Here is a 15,029-nt window from a genome sequence, read left to right on the forward strand (position 1 = left end):
GAATTTCTGGTTTATAGAATCAAATGCTGTGTTATGCTAATTTGGCTACTCTGAAAGTGATATTTAAAATGATCTTTTCAGGGATTTATTCTTAATCTAAAGTAGCTTTCATCAACATCACCCAAACATGGTGGCTGGAGAATTCTGGGAGCTGAAATTCAACTATCTTAAAGTTGCTGAGGTTGAGAAATGCTGATGTAAAGACAAACCAGGAGCTGTACTTACTTTAAGAGTAAGCTGTGTTATATGGAATTTTCAAATTGTATCTCATCAAAAGCTGAGCAGCTATTTCCTTGTTTGCAAGCAAAACTTGCTTCCCCCTCTCCCTAGGCCAGAGGTCCCCAACCTTTTGGGCACCAGGCACCGGTTCCATGGAGAGCAATTTTTCTGCAGACCAGAGGGTGCATAGTTTTGGGTGCTGCCTGCACCCCGGGGATGGGGCTTTGCTTGTTTGTGTGGACCGGTTGCTGGCATGCCACAGCGCAGTACTGGTCCATGGACTGGGGGTTGGGGATCCCTGCCCTAGGCAATAGCATTGTCTTAAAAGCAGCTTTCCTCAACCTGGTGGCTTCCTGATGTGTTAATGAAGGAATTGTTGAACTCAGCATATCTGGAGAATACTAACTTCCCTTTTTAAAAAATAAATGAAAATGGAGGAGCTATTTTATCCTCTGTGGAGTGATGTGGTAGCCAATCTAATAACATCTGGGTATCTGGATATTTTTGATCTGAGCTCCCATGAACTGCAGCATCCTGGCTAATGACAAGGGAATGTAAGAATTGTAGTCTAAACATAGGTTGCTTACTCCCACTTTAATATATTCCATGCTGTCTGCTCAAGAGTTTCATTAAATGCCATGTGCCTTGTGAAGCAACACACATTTGGCTGCATTCCTGCACTTGGATTTAGGTCTCACATTGTAATCAGGTCTTCCTTAAGGGATGTTACTCACTTCACTGAGATCTGGGAGAGTCTAGAGCAATTGCTGAGTAAGAGAAGGAAGGCACTGTGAAACAATGTGTACTGTATGTATGGTTCAGAGGAATGCATGCCACTGAAGACAGGGGAAACCAGTGGTTTATTGTTATCTGCCCACTCTGATTCCCTTTTAGTACAGACCAGTTGAACTAGAATAAACACATTTTCCAAAAGCATGCTTTAGAGTAGACAGTGCCTACTATGAAAGTGTGACTTGTGGAAAGTAGTACAATTCCCAATTGTTTTCTAAAGGCATGTGTGCATCAGCATGATACCTACTATTTATATAGCTCATCTTAAACAATAATAGCATCTTCTGTATAATAGTTAAATGGCCTCATTGCAAGACAAGATAGTATCATGGCAGTAGGAAATCTGAACATTAAAGACGTCTAAAAATATTTAGACATTCTGTATATTGGTTGAAATTTAAAGGAGAAGATTTCTCATAAGAGATAATAGTCTGAGCCACAATGGTAAGACTTTAGCTACAAGTTCCAATCTGATACCCTCCAGGAATTTTGAAACTGCAGCTTCCAGAATTATCTTAATTCTGGGAGTAGTAATACTCTAAAAGTCATTAGATTGGAGAAGAATGATATCATGGGGGGAAATTTGCAAAATTAACCCAACAAACACACACCTGATTGGGAAAGAACTGCATGTATTGATATGTCTATGGCAAGGCATAGGTGGAGCACCATTGGCATAAATCATAGTGTCGTACCATAACACAGCATTCCTCCAATATGATAGGGCAATATTGACCAAGTGTCTGGTAATTAAACTGCCTATAAATTTTGGGAACTCCCTTTCCACAGGGAGTTCAACAAGGATTTAATCAGAAAATGGAACTATCTTAGCCATTGCATTTTCCAAAAGGTTCAAGATGTTTATTGCAATGACCATTATACAGTAGTTTCCTATGATATCTAAATCTGAAGGGCCCACTAAATTTGAGTCACAAAAATCTGGATGACCATTAGATGGCAGTAGAGTTAGAGTTTTCTACATTTCTTTGTGCCTTCTAGTGGTCATTTGGATTTGTGAACGCCAGATCTGGTAATCCTACATATGGGGATTTTGCAAACCAGAATTTTAACCAAAACGTAACCTACAACACAAGTTCTCATCTCTCTGAACCTAAAATAATGATCAACCCAAGTTTGGAAAACAAGTTAAGACTAAAACAAATTTAAGGGTTATGCACACTTCAGCATGACATATTTGATATTTGGGATTAGGCTGCCTTTAATTTCTTTCTAACCAGTTCAGTTATTTCTACAGTACATCATAATTTATGATTCAAAATAATATATGAATCTAGGCCATTTTCACTTAGGATATTAAATCTTATATAATAATAGTTTATTAAAAATCAGAGGTGTCTAGGTTTATATAACTGCCCAAACCATGAGGAAATAAAAAATATTTTGAGCCGTTCCATTGTATAAATCAAGCCATATATTCTAATTTCTCTATAAACCCAAATTGGAAGCATCTGTTAATGATCAAGAATTAAGAGACCAAGTGAAGTACATGAAATACAAAAAAAAGTATGACTTGGGATAAGCACTGTATTAAATCATGGTTTATTAACGATTTATTTGGTGGGTACACTTGACACAATAAGCCATCAACCACAATTTACAAACTACAGTTACTGTGGATGTAATCTAATCTATTGGGTATCTGTCAGGCCCAAGTGCAAAGTCAATTTTTTATTTGCATACATTTAATAGACAAAATCTTGCCAGAATAAAGCTATAACCTTTTAACCTACTAGATATATCCTGAGCAATTCTATGGTGTGGGTCTTGCTGAGACTCCCTCCCCCTTTTCCTTCTCCAGATGCACATTCCATCACAGTAGTACAATTGATTATTGATTGGTTGATGTATGAATGAAAAAAATGGGTTTTACATAAAACATATTTGTTTCAAAGCATTGTTCTAAACTGGCTATTGAATTTAGCATGTTAATCTACAATCAGAATCTGAATCTCTGAAAATCATGATAATCCAATCACATTTTAAAATATGTGAAAACCTCTTTTAAGGAACTGTTTGGGGCTGGTGCTGGTTCTCAAATTCTACTACACATTACCTGGCCTGATGATGTATTAACATGGAAGATGAAGTTGTAACGCAGGCTACTCCTTGGTTCACGAAACCAGTGCTTTTTTTTCTAAAAAAAAAAAAAAAAGGTGGCGGAACTCACACACGTCATACAACCCACCTTGCCTATCCTACAAGGTTCCACCCAAAAAAGGTGCCGGAACTCCGTTCTGGGCGTTCTATGAGAAAAAAAGCCCTGCACAAAACCATGGACTTTATTTATTACACATCCTTTCTTTCCAAGTAGTAAACCTCCCAAATATCTTATATGTAGTATAGAATATGATAATAATGATGATGATGATAACAACAACAATAGGATCCTGACAATAGGATAGTTGCTGGTAATGGGGAAGAGGAAGCTGTAAGTCCACTGAACTGCATTCTTCACAGATAGAACTTTCACATCATAGGATTTCCTGGAATCCTGGTCTCATCTCTGGTCTGGTGATTAATTTCCCCCATTCTATCATATGCATTATCTGGAATCATAAGACCAAACTTGTCTGTAACGCAGACTCTGTCTCTTACAGACTTGCATACAACATCATGTTGAAAGGAGAGATGCTTACGATCGCAGCTATTTGTGCTAAAGGATTTTAATCTTCATGCCCTAGCTATGGGAGACAGAATGACCCAGGAGTTCATAGAATTGTCCCAAGTTGAAACTGACCCAACTCATACCAGTGCCTGTATGCTTGATCTGGTTTTTATCTCGGGAGCAGATGACATTTCTATTAATATTTCATCATGGTCAGATCACTTTTTGGTCATCCTGACATTTAGTACCTCTGACCTCCATATGGTGCAGGAACCATTAAGATGCCCCGCCCCAGGTGCCAATGATCTAATTTCACTATGTCCCTGATCAACTATTGGAATTCAGAACTGGCTTGGGTATTGGGTGTGATTGCTCCTAAATAATCTATTCCTGTCTGCTGATCCAAGAATGTTTCTTGAATTATGCAGGAACTTTGGGACTATTCTAGGAAACTCCCACACTCCCACATTTGAGTTGGGAAATCATATTGTGAAGCTAAATGAATAGAAAGTCAATGGAGTGCAGTCATAGAGAATATCCTGTCCCAAAATAGAAGTCCTCCTCCCTGTTAACTATTGTCTTTCATTGAATTTTGGAATCTTAACTTTTTGGGGTGTGCTACTGAATATGTTGATGGTGGGATTGTTGATGTTACTATTTAATCTTACATTTTATGGTTTTATGATATAGTTAATCTGATCACCTGAAGGTTTAGTCTGAGATCTGAACCCAATGTACAAGTAGTTATTAGCCAAAAGATTGATCTTCTATTTTGCTGCATGCTGAGAAGTTCCATGGGTTGTGTTCATATGATCTAATATAGTCAACTGTTGGATTAGGAAATATGTTTTGGATAAGTGTCCTGCCCAATCATCCAAACTGTGTGAAAACTGTAACAATAATTTAAGCCTAAGCCTAAATCAGTCAAAAGTGGGACAGTTGCTCGTTGCCCTGCCTACTCAGATTTCCAAGAAAAAGTACTGGACGATGGAGAGACAGGAAAAGCCACATTTTCCACAATGGAACCTGCTGCTGAATTTGCCTCCATAACCACCTTGTCTGCAGAAGTAACCAAACCACAAACACCCAGTCAGACTGCTGTGCTCACTCCTCCTACAACACCTTGGAATCCGGGAGAACTTCAATACAAAGCCCAGGTGGAGCCTCTCACACCTATACTCTGACAATATTCAAATACAGTATGACAAGTTGCCAAATGTATGTAAGCCAGTCCAAACAACATGGCTCAGGTGCCCTGAGTAGATAACAGGGAAACTTCAGATGCTTGTTGGGCTCTTTTGGGGGCAATCAACTATGGGGCAATCAGGTATGCCCCAGATGTCAAGCATGTGCCTTGATACTTCTACACATTTCTCTCATCACCTTTTCTGGGTTGCCTTATGTCCCTGTAGCGGAATTGGACAACTCACCTCAGCCAACTCCCCTAGCCAACTCGCCAAAATCAACTTGCCATGGCCAACTCACCGCGAGACAATTCAACAATTCAACTTAATTATTTAAAATAGTTAAAAAAATATTTTAACTTTTGTCATTCACATTGCATTTTGTTCCTCCTTTGGCATCCCTTAATGATTCTATTCCACTGTTTCTTTGATATCAGTGTAATTCTTGTCCCACAGAAGAATTGTCCTGTGGCAAGTTGGCCGCGATGAATTGTCATAGACCCTCCCAATGGAGCTTCACTATGGTTCAGGGTAGCTGTCTCTTTCATTATTGTTTTCCTCACATTGAAGGTTTTGTTTCCCTTACACTGTGGAAATAGCTTTCTTCTCATGGGCCATTATGGAGTGATTGTTTTGTCTGGTTAAAGTAATTCCTTTCCCATAGATCTATGCTCTTACTGGGTTGCATTATTTCCATCCAGTCTGTATTTTGAGTCAATACTTAGCCTTATAGCCTAGGATTAATGTGCACACTATGATCACACAGCACACTTAACCAGTATGCTTAAAAGACTTAGTATTGTACAGTACATTATGTTTAATCAATATTAGCTTTTGTCCAGTTTTTGTGTATGTGTGTTGTGCTAATAATCCATGCTATCTATATAATTTGTAATGGATTATGCGAAATGGATTAATTCAATAAGTGCATTGTATAAACACAGTCAATCTGTCCTTTGGGGTAAATGTAGCAATAACAGAATGGAATGCATTCCTACTTTGAGCATCTGATCTTGAGCTACTGCAATCTCTCTCCAAGTTTGTGATAAAGTAAGACTTCCCCAAAAGCCAAGAAAAGGACTAAAAGGCTGGGTGGTATAAAAATCACCAAATGCTAACTAAGAGGTATAGCAAACTCAACCCTTTGCTGCTGACTAATGGTCATCTAGATTTTGCAACTCAAACCTAGTAGCCCTAACCCAGATTAACACTTACCAAGCTTAAATTTAGCTGCTTGGTCTTTAATTGGCCTCTTCAAACATGTGTGACACCGAGAAATTTCTGCATCTCTGAAAACACCAAGTCCCACGTTGGCATTTGTTGTGCAAATGTATATAGAAGGTGTGACAGCCTGGCAGTTGCATCACTTTTGATTTTGCATGTTTGAACTAGCTTTGCCAGCTATTTATAAAATTTGCAGGCAGGTGCAAGTTTGAGAAAGAAGTAAACAGATTAACATCTTGCCTAACTTTTAAACTGTTTTGACTCCCACTATACTACCATATTTTGTCTGTCTGGTATCTTTATTTTCCAGTTTTCTACATTATCTCAACCAATCATTCCAAAAAATGAAACATGTTGAGAAATCTTGTAAATATGTGTACAACTGTGAGTGCAGTTCTGATATTGGGAAAGTATTATTCAACTGCAAAACAACACGAAGTAATTTTAAAAAGTGTGCATTTTGTTTTGCCAGATTACATGTTGATGTATTTGCTGACTTCATTACACAAACTTGCTGGATCAGGACAATTTGCCCCAAAGATTACAGAACAAAGGGCAATCAGAGATGAGTCATGTCCCTTTGCTTGATTCCTCTTGGCTAGTTTTAGGGACATCCTTTTGGAAAAAGAATATTTGCTTTTTCAGTGTTAATTGATAGTACCCTTAATACTCTGAACATCCCAATGCATAATGTGCATTTTTCTATTATTGTCATTAGCATCAACTATTGACTGTCAGGATATCCTGTAGCAGAGCTCCATAGCCCATGGTAGTTTGCATGATGAAAGAGTTTTGTTTTGTATCTTCTCATCATTTTATTTTCTGGGAACTGAAGTAGTCCCAAAGAAAGGGCTTAAAATCATTCCTTTTAAAAACTATATTTTATAAAGTGCAGGAATCACTTGATTTTTCTTTGTTTTACATGCCTCAATGCAACAATTCAGACCATAGCTAGTGAACTGCTTGTCAAATAATTTTGACAAAATAATTTCATTTGTTTGCAGAAGATGGCAGGCAGTCCTCATTTAGTGATTACTTTGTTTAGCAACCATTTGCTGTGATAAGGCAATGATAAAGAAATTTTGGAACCAATCCTCATATTTACAATCTTTGCAGGCTATAAAGCAGTGATGGCGAACCTTTTAGAGACCGAGTGCCCAAAAACTGCCCTGCCCCCGCTCTGCCCACCCACCCTGCTCCACCCTCATCCCGCCCACCCTCAGGGCTATCCATAGCCCACTGCAGATCGCCCAGGCAGCCCGGCAGCGCCATGGCGGCCACATCTTCTGCCCGTGCCCTTTAGCATCATCTGCTGCCCAGCTGACATATGCTTGGTTGTGCTGCTCCACGCGGGCAGCACCCAGGGATGACTCTTCTCCAGGGGGGGCTGCTGGTGAGGACTGGGCTGGGATGGGAGGCGGGGCTGGGATGACGGCGTGCATGCCCACAGAGAGGGCTCCAAGTGCCGCCTCTGGCACTCGTGCCATAGGTTCGCCACCATTGCTATAAAGCAATAGAAAGTTGAGCTAAGATTATAAGCACAGTCATGGTTTTATTTAGTGACCACTTTGCTTAATGACCAAGTTGCTGGTTCCAATTGGGATCACTAAATGAGGACTCTCTGTTCTTCCATGGGCTGAAATACTGCATTTGAAAAATAGGTAGGCCAGCAATTTAAGGAATTTCTTAAGGACATTTTTTTTCTCCATAATATATTTTCCATCACTCTATGCAAAAAAAATATCCCAGGGTTGACCCAATCCACCAGGTATCATATAAGGCAGCAGCTCCCAAGCTTTTGGGCACCAGGGACTGGTTCTGTGGGGAGAGGTTTATCAGCGGACTGGAGGAGGTGTGGTTTCACATGCTGCCTGCATCCCGCGGATAAGGCTTCGCTTGTTTGCATGGACCGATTGCTGGCATGCTGTAGACCAGTGCTGGTCCATGGATGGGGGGGGGTGTTAGGCCCCCTGATGTAAGGGTCGTTGATGGGCCATGACTCTCTGCAGTAAATACGATTTTTTCTAACATGATCTAACACAATATCTGAGCTCAGCCATTTTTAAAACAGCAGAGGTCGTTATCGGTTACATTCAGTGAGTGTTCGAAGTTACAACAGCACTGAAAAAGTGATACTTATAACTAGTCCTCAAAGTTCTGGCCGTTGCAGTTCCCCCAGATCACATGATTGCAATCTAGCTGCTCTGCAACCGGCCTGGGTTTCTAACTCTGGGTTGGCCACCTGATCATCTGTAACCTTCCCACAGGCCTCCCACAAGCAAATGGAGAACTGGCGGGAAATCACAAGCCATGATAATATGAGGTTCCTGCTTAATGAGAGCAACTGGGGACTGCCGGAATTGATGTTGCCAAGCGATAGTCAATTGTCATTGTGCTTTACAATCACGTAGCTTAGCAATGGAATCCCAGTTACTATTATTAAACAAGTTTACAGCTTAGTATTTTGTGTAAGCCTAGTCAATTGTGATTTACTATATTCTACTAATCATGGCTTGCCATATTGAAACTCAACAGTATGTTTTCCCCCTCAAATGGGGGTCTGGATTCAAACCGATCTCTACCAATAAACTCACAGCACACCCTTCAGCAAATAATTCTCATTCCTGGCTGGACTTAACTAATCCTGGTTTTTACTTAAAAGACCTGGTTAGTACTTGGATGGGAGAGCAAAAGGAAATCCAAGCACTGCAGAGCAGTCTGAGAATACATATATACAAAGCAAAACTAATTCCAGATTGCTGCCAAGGAAACTACATAAACATACAGGTAGTCTTTGATTTACAACCATTCATTTAGTGACCACTTTTATAACAGCACTGAAAAGTGATTTATGGCTATTTTTCACACTTATGATCATTGCAGATCCCCATGGTCATGTGATCAAAATTGGCAACTGGCATGTATTTATGATGGTTGCAGTGTCCCAGCCATGTGAATACCTTCTGCAACCTTCTGACAAGCAAAGTCAATGGGGGAGCCAGATTCACTTAACAAATGTGTTACTAACTTAACAACTGCGGTGATTCAGTTAAGAACTGTGTCAAGAAAGGTCACAGTATGGGGCAAAACTCACTTAGCAACTGTCTCACTTAGCAATGGGAAATTTGATTTCAACTGTGGTTGAAAATCAAGGACTACCTGTATTTATGTCATGATGCTATAATCATCAGGAATTGATGTTTACTGCAAGGCAACTTTACTTCCAGAGATGACTTGCTTTGACTTACTTCATTCCTCAGGCTAAATGGAAACAATATTGATTTAACTGTTTATTATGGATTTAACTAGCTTGATCATGCTTAATGAGGCCCGATCAAAATTTTATAACTCTTTGAGTAGTTCCTAAATAATCCATTAAAGTGGAGAGTGGATCAAAGTTCAGTATGCTGCAGAGAAACAAATAGTAGCATGCTACAATATCTAAGTGGAGAAAAGCAGTTAAATGTGAAAGTTCTATGTATGTACCGTTCTTTAAAGTAGATATCGCAACTAGATTTCTTTAAGGCTGCAAAAAATGGTCTCTGCCCTATGAAGAAAAGCTAGTTGTCTTCCATTTTGCACATCCTACATTTGTTTCTTCAGCTTTTATTCAAAAGGGAAGTGACTTAAGAAAGGACCACACAAACTAATAAATCTAAGGATGTATACCTTTTTCAATAACATGCCTTTTGGGGCTGCACTCTAAAAAGTGGGCAGGACCAGGACAAAATCCTAAAAATCACACAGATCTGTTTTAAGTTCTCTTGGGCAACCAAGCAGAAGTTGCTCCTAGTGAATTACAATGGTTTTGGGGGCAAGGATAAGATCTAAGGTGGAACAACCTGCTCTTCCGTTGCTGCCATAACGTCTTAAGCATCTTGCCAGGCTTAATCTAGAAATTAAGCCTAGAGACTTGCAACATATCTGAGGTGCAATCAAATAGGCAGTGTTGTAGACATTAATTTTGCATCCAGGAAGAAACTAGCGGGGTACAAAAGGACATCAAAGGAGGAGCGCCCACCTTATGATGATTTTGTGGGAACAGATGGAATGCTGTGCAACCAGTTAGTAGAATGATGGATTTATGATCTTGCAATTAACTGCATTGTTTTCCTAGAGGATAAGATTCCAAAGAGTTATTAAAATCAAAGTTTCATGTGTGTTTAACTATTGAAATATTTCCACAGGAGCATCTTTTACCTATGTATCAGGTAAATCAGCAATTCAGCTTTACCCATTAAGGAATTTATGTTGAATGAAAATGTATAACAACAATGCATTATATACTTTTTTTCAAGTTTAAAAAAAGCTCCAGACAGGTATAGTAGAGCAGGTAAACTGTTAAACTGTGCAAGGTACAGATTCCTGCCTGAAAATTTATGCTGGTTGTCAATTGGTTTTATTGGGCATAATCTAAGGTCTCTAGGAAAGTAGTTCCAGACCCCCAATATTAGTATTAGTTTTATGTCTTTAATTTTTATTAACTGCCCAGGGATTCAACTATAGTTAGGATCAATCAGCATGCTAAATAGTCAAATTAACAAAACACAATTGCTGAATTCAAATTACATGTTATACTGAATGAATAAACCCTACTTACTGGTTTAACATAACCCCATTTGTACCAAATGTTACAACAGTGGCAGCATTCCCACAATAAATAAGCTTATAGAATTTCCTCTGACAACCTCCATCCACGGTCCTCCCCCCCCCCAAAAAAAAACCACACCAAACTTTCTATCCTATGTGAATATTGTTGAATGTTTACATTTACTATTAAAATTTTCCATGTACAATTAAACTATTTTACAAGTGTTACTTTCTGCAATGTTGTATATAATCCCACATGTAGATCATAATTTTTTGCAGTAGCATTTCAATGTGCTTGTTCTTAATTATGGTTCAGTCCTATATGCAACTGCTATAAGTTTATCAACACTTGTTGATGATTTGTGGTACTGATTTGATGATGCTTAATAGCCCATAAATTATATATTATGTTTTTCTAATATAGTGCCCCCTAAAACTAATAACATCTTCTAATAACATGGTATTTGAAGGCATCACTAGTTCTCTGCGTTATGCAGCGCCCAAATCCAGCGTACCATAATATACTGCAATGAAAATATCACTGCTACTCGATGATCAATTGATCAATGACCAAGGTTTTTTAGAACTTTCAACGGAATGTTTACATATACTAAATTAAGATCTGCTTTAAAATTATTCTTATTCACATATACATAAATATGTATACACTCTCAAAAACCTAGGTTTGCGATGCAGTTAGCGGTGGAGAAAAGCATTTTTTTTTTTCTGGGATCCTGGAGCAAAGCAGAGTAAAACTTTCCTGCTTCCATCACATAGGAATATTTTTTTTTCTTTTTCAGTATGCCACACTGCAACACCGCGTTTCTTGGACTGCAGTCGAGTCCTGTTTTTCCTCTGTCACGTTTTCCTCCTGCAATGCAGCGTTTGCTATCCAAAGCGAGATCCCTCCCCCCTGCGGCGACCTGCTTCACTGAGAGGAATTAGCGCGGCTTTTTGCCCGTCGCCTGGTCGCTTCAAAAGTTAAGCCTCTGCCTGAGATATTTGGCACCTTGGTCATTAAAGCGGGCGATTTGCAGCAGCTTGCCTATGTCAACCGCCCCTTTCCACCGAACGAGCCGCCGCCGACCCACCCTCCCTAACGGCTTCTGCATTAAGAAGGGGAGGCAGAGGGTGTAAAGGGAAGGGTTGGAAGAGGGCTGCGGCAAGCCATGCCAAGAAGTTTGGGCTCGCTGCCCGGCACGGAAGCTTGTTTGACCCTCGCAATCACGAGGCGATTTAAATTATTTTGCACGGTTGGGGAGGTCAGGCTGGGGCGAACACGCTCCTCCGAGCTCGCCCTACATTTGTGTCGCGCCTTGGTCGCTCGGAGGATGCCTCTTGGCCGCGGGAGCTACTACTAGGGACGAAAGCACAGGAGAAAGCAGATCAAGCCCGTTCTCTCCCAAGCTTGGGTCAAGGCAGGCAGTCACCTCGATTGGCTTCGCGGAAAGGAAGTGGAGCGGGGCAAGCCGCCCAAATAGCTCATGGCCGGCCCTCGTGATCCGGCCGAGCCAAGGAGGGCCGGCTGCAACCGCGGCAGCAGCAGCGACCACCAGGGGAAGGAGCTTGCTTAGCCACCTGGCAAGGATTAGAGAACCCAAAGTAAAGGTGGGCAGGCACGCGCATCCAAGGCGGACGGGCATTCCTGCGCGTAAGCAGTAGGCCCGCGCCCGCAACCCATTGGCATTGATATGTATCTGGTGTTTTCAAAACTTTGACCTGATTCCTATTTTTTTTTTTTAGAACGTGATTTATTCCTTCCTTTGCTCAGGCAAGAAAGGGGAGTATAACGACTAATTTATTTCGAATATTTATATGCTCCCTTTTCAGAAACCAAAATGGTTTAACAGAGTAAGTAATAATCATACAATTTAAAAAATAATAATAATCCAGTCAAAATGCTTTTGAAAAGCCAAATTGTTGCATCTTTAAGTTTTGTTAGAAAAATGTTAGAATTTAAATCAGGTAGTCAACACCTTGGCTCTTTTATGACTCGTGGACTTCAACTCCCAGAATTCCTGAGCCAGCTATGCTGGCTCAGGAATTCTGGGAGTTGAAGTCCACGAGTCATAAAAGAGCCAAGGTTGACTACCCCTGAAAAATAGAAAAGAACATAGAAAAGACCCTTGGAGGTTAGAAGCCTCTGATTTGCCCCCACCCCCTTAAAAGCATCTCTCTGTACTGCCAGCAAACCTCAGAAAAGACTTACAATCCTAACACTTAGACTAGTACTTCACTGGCTCCAGCAAAGAAACAGGAATCCCTTCAAGATAAGGGAAGCCATCAGACCCCCTCATAATAATCCACACTTAAGGAGGATCTTCCTTCCGGGACTTCACTCCTCAGAGCCCAGGGCAGGAACACCTCAATCTATATATCTAAACATCAAAGCCTGCTTGTCACCAGCTCAGAGAATGGGATCAAGAAAAGAAACAATGCTGGGGTAATGACAATTCCACAGGGAATATGTGTCACTGTTTGGAACACTATTGGGGAAAACTTTCTCCTGGGTCCACCTAACAGGCTTCTCCAAGCAAGGCCCTTCCCAAAAAAAAGCTTTTCTGCAAAACTTAATAACTGGTCCAGAGTGAGAAGAAAGCTTCTCACAATAGTCAGGTTCTAAAATCAACATTTTGCAATGGGGAGTCAAGGCTAATCTATCAACAGCCTTTGTACTAGGATGTGACACAGAAGTTCAGACCTGGTGTAAACTGTGCATCCTATATATAGGCTACCACTGAGGAATACGTAGACCAGTGTCTCTCAATCTTGGCAACTTTAAGAAGTCTGGATTTCAGCTCCCAGAATTCCCCAGCCAGCATGGCTGGTTTGGGAATTCTGGTAATTGGAATCCAGATAGCTTAACGTTGTTAAGATTGAGAAACACTGGTCTAGAAGGTTAAAATGGCCAAAATATAGCAGCTATGTTGCTAACCTATAGTAGTGTAAAAGACAGTGATCCCAACCTTGTGTATCCTTAAAACTAACTGATTTATAATTGAATTGTTATGCCAAAATAAGTTTCATCAAAGTTAGGATATAATATTGAAATCCTTTCTTGTAAGAATACATAGAATTGGACTGCTTGGGTGACATAAACATATCTAGGTCTAACATTGCCATCTGCATTACTTTCGACTGAGCTTAATCATCAAATATTCGCCTCTATCCCACTGTGTTTATTCTCTAATATGATTTGTTCTTTTGTATAAAATGATCAAGTGAACCAAAGTCCCATGTGCAGTCTTTTTTGTGTGTTCCTTGGAATTTCCTCTGAAGACAAAAGCCAAATATTTGCAATACTTGTAATGTTTGTTAGAAACACTCGACGATTGCAGAGAAAGCCAAGAAGGCTCAATGCTACATCAAATCAAGAAACCCCTCAAAAAAAAAAAAAAAGAGGGGGACTGGAAGGACAAAAAAAAAACAAAAAACACCACCCCTGTAATCTACTCCTGAAGCTCTGACAAAGGCTCACTCACTACTTATCAAATATTGCACAACTTCTTTTGATGCTCCTTATCATCAATATGAAAGATCTCCTTCCCAGTCCTACCAGCCATCACCTGCCACTAGACATGAAACAGGAATAGCTGTGCACTGGAAATAAAGACTAAATTAACTAATCAGACAGAATAAATACTTCTGAACATTTCCACTTCTGAACATTTCCATCATTATTAGAAGACACACTTCCTTACCTTCCTTAGGGAACAGGAAGAAGTAAGAATGAATGTCAAACTATGGGAGAGGTGGATATGGACCAGGCACAATTCCCTGGTGCTCATTCTTTGGAGCAAACCCAAAAGGAAAGTCTCTCATTGGAGTGCCCTTTTTCTTAAGGTCAAAGGACAATAACTGCAGAGTCTTCCTAAGGGGCAAAGGAGCAACAAGAGAAGAGCAACAAAGATGATAAAGAGTAACAGAATAACAGAGCTGGAAGAGACTTTGGTTTTCTAGTTCAATTCCCTGCTCAGGCAGGAGACTCTATGCCAGTGATGGTGAACCTTTTGGAGACAGAGTGCCCAAAAACCGCCCACCGAAAGGGAATTCACCCTCACCCCTAACAAGGCTCACTGTCAAAATTCATGCTGTCAAAGTGCACTTTGGGTTGGCAATATATAGATTAAATTGCAAATTGTTAAGTAAGTAATATATTTATTTCTTGCCTGTTTGTAACTCCATTGAAATTTATTTTATTTATTTATTTATTTGTTTCCATTTATACCCCGCCCTTCTCCCGAGGGACTCAGGGCGGCTTACAGGTAAATAAAAACAGTACAATACAATAAATATCTAAAAACCAAATTAAAATATATATTAAATGACCTGTATTAGATTTAAAATTATAAAATCCCTTTAAAATCCCTATAAAATCCCCCCCTAGGCCAATC

Source organism: Protobothrops mucrosquamatus, unplaced genomic scaffold (assembly GCF_001527695.2).
Source record: "Protobothrops mucrosquamatus isolate PMUCROS unplaced genomic scaffold, P.Mucros_1.0 scaffold1, whole genome shotgun sequence".
NCBI classification, from domain to species: domain Eukaryota; kingdom Metazoa; phylum Chordata; class Lepidosauria; order Squamata; family Viperidae; genus Protobothrops; species Protobothrops mucrosquamatus.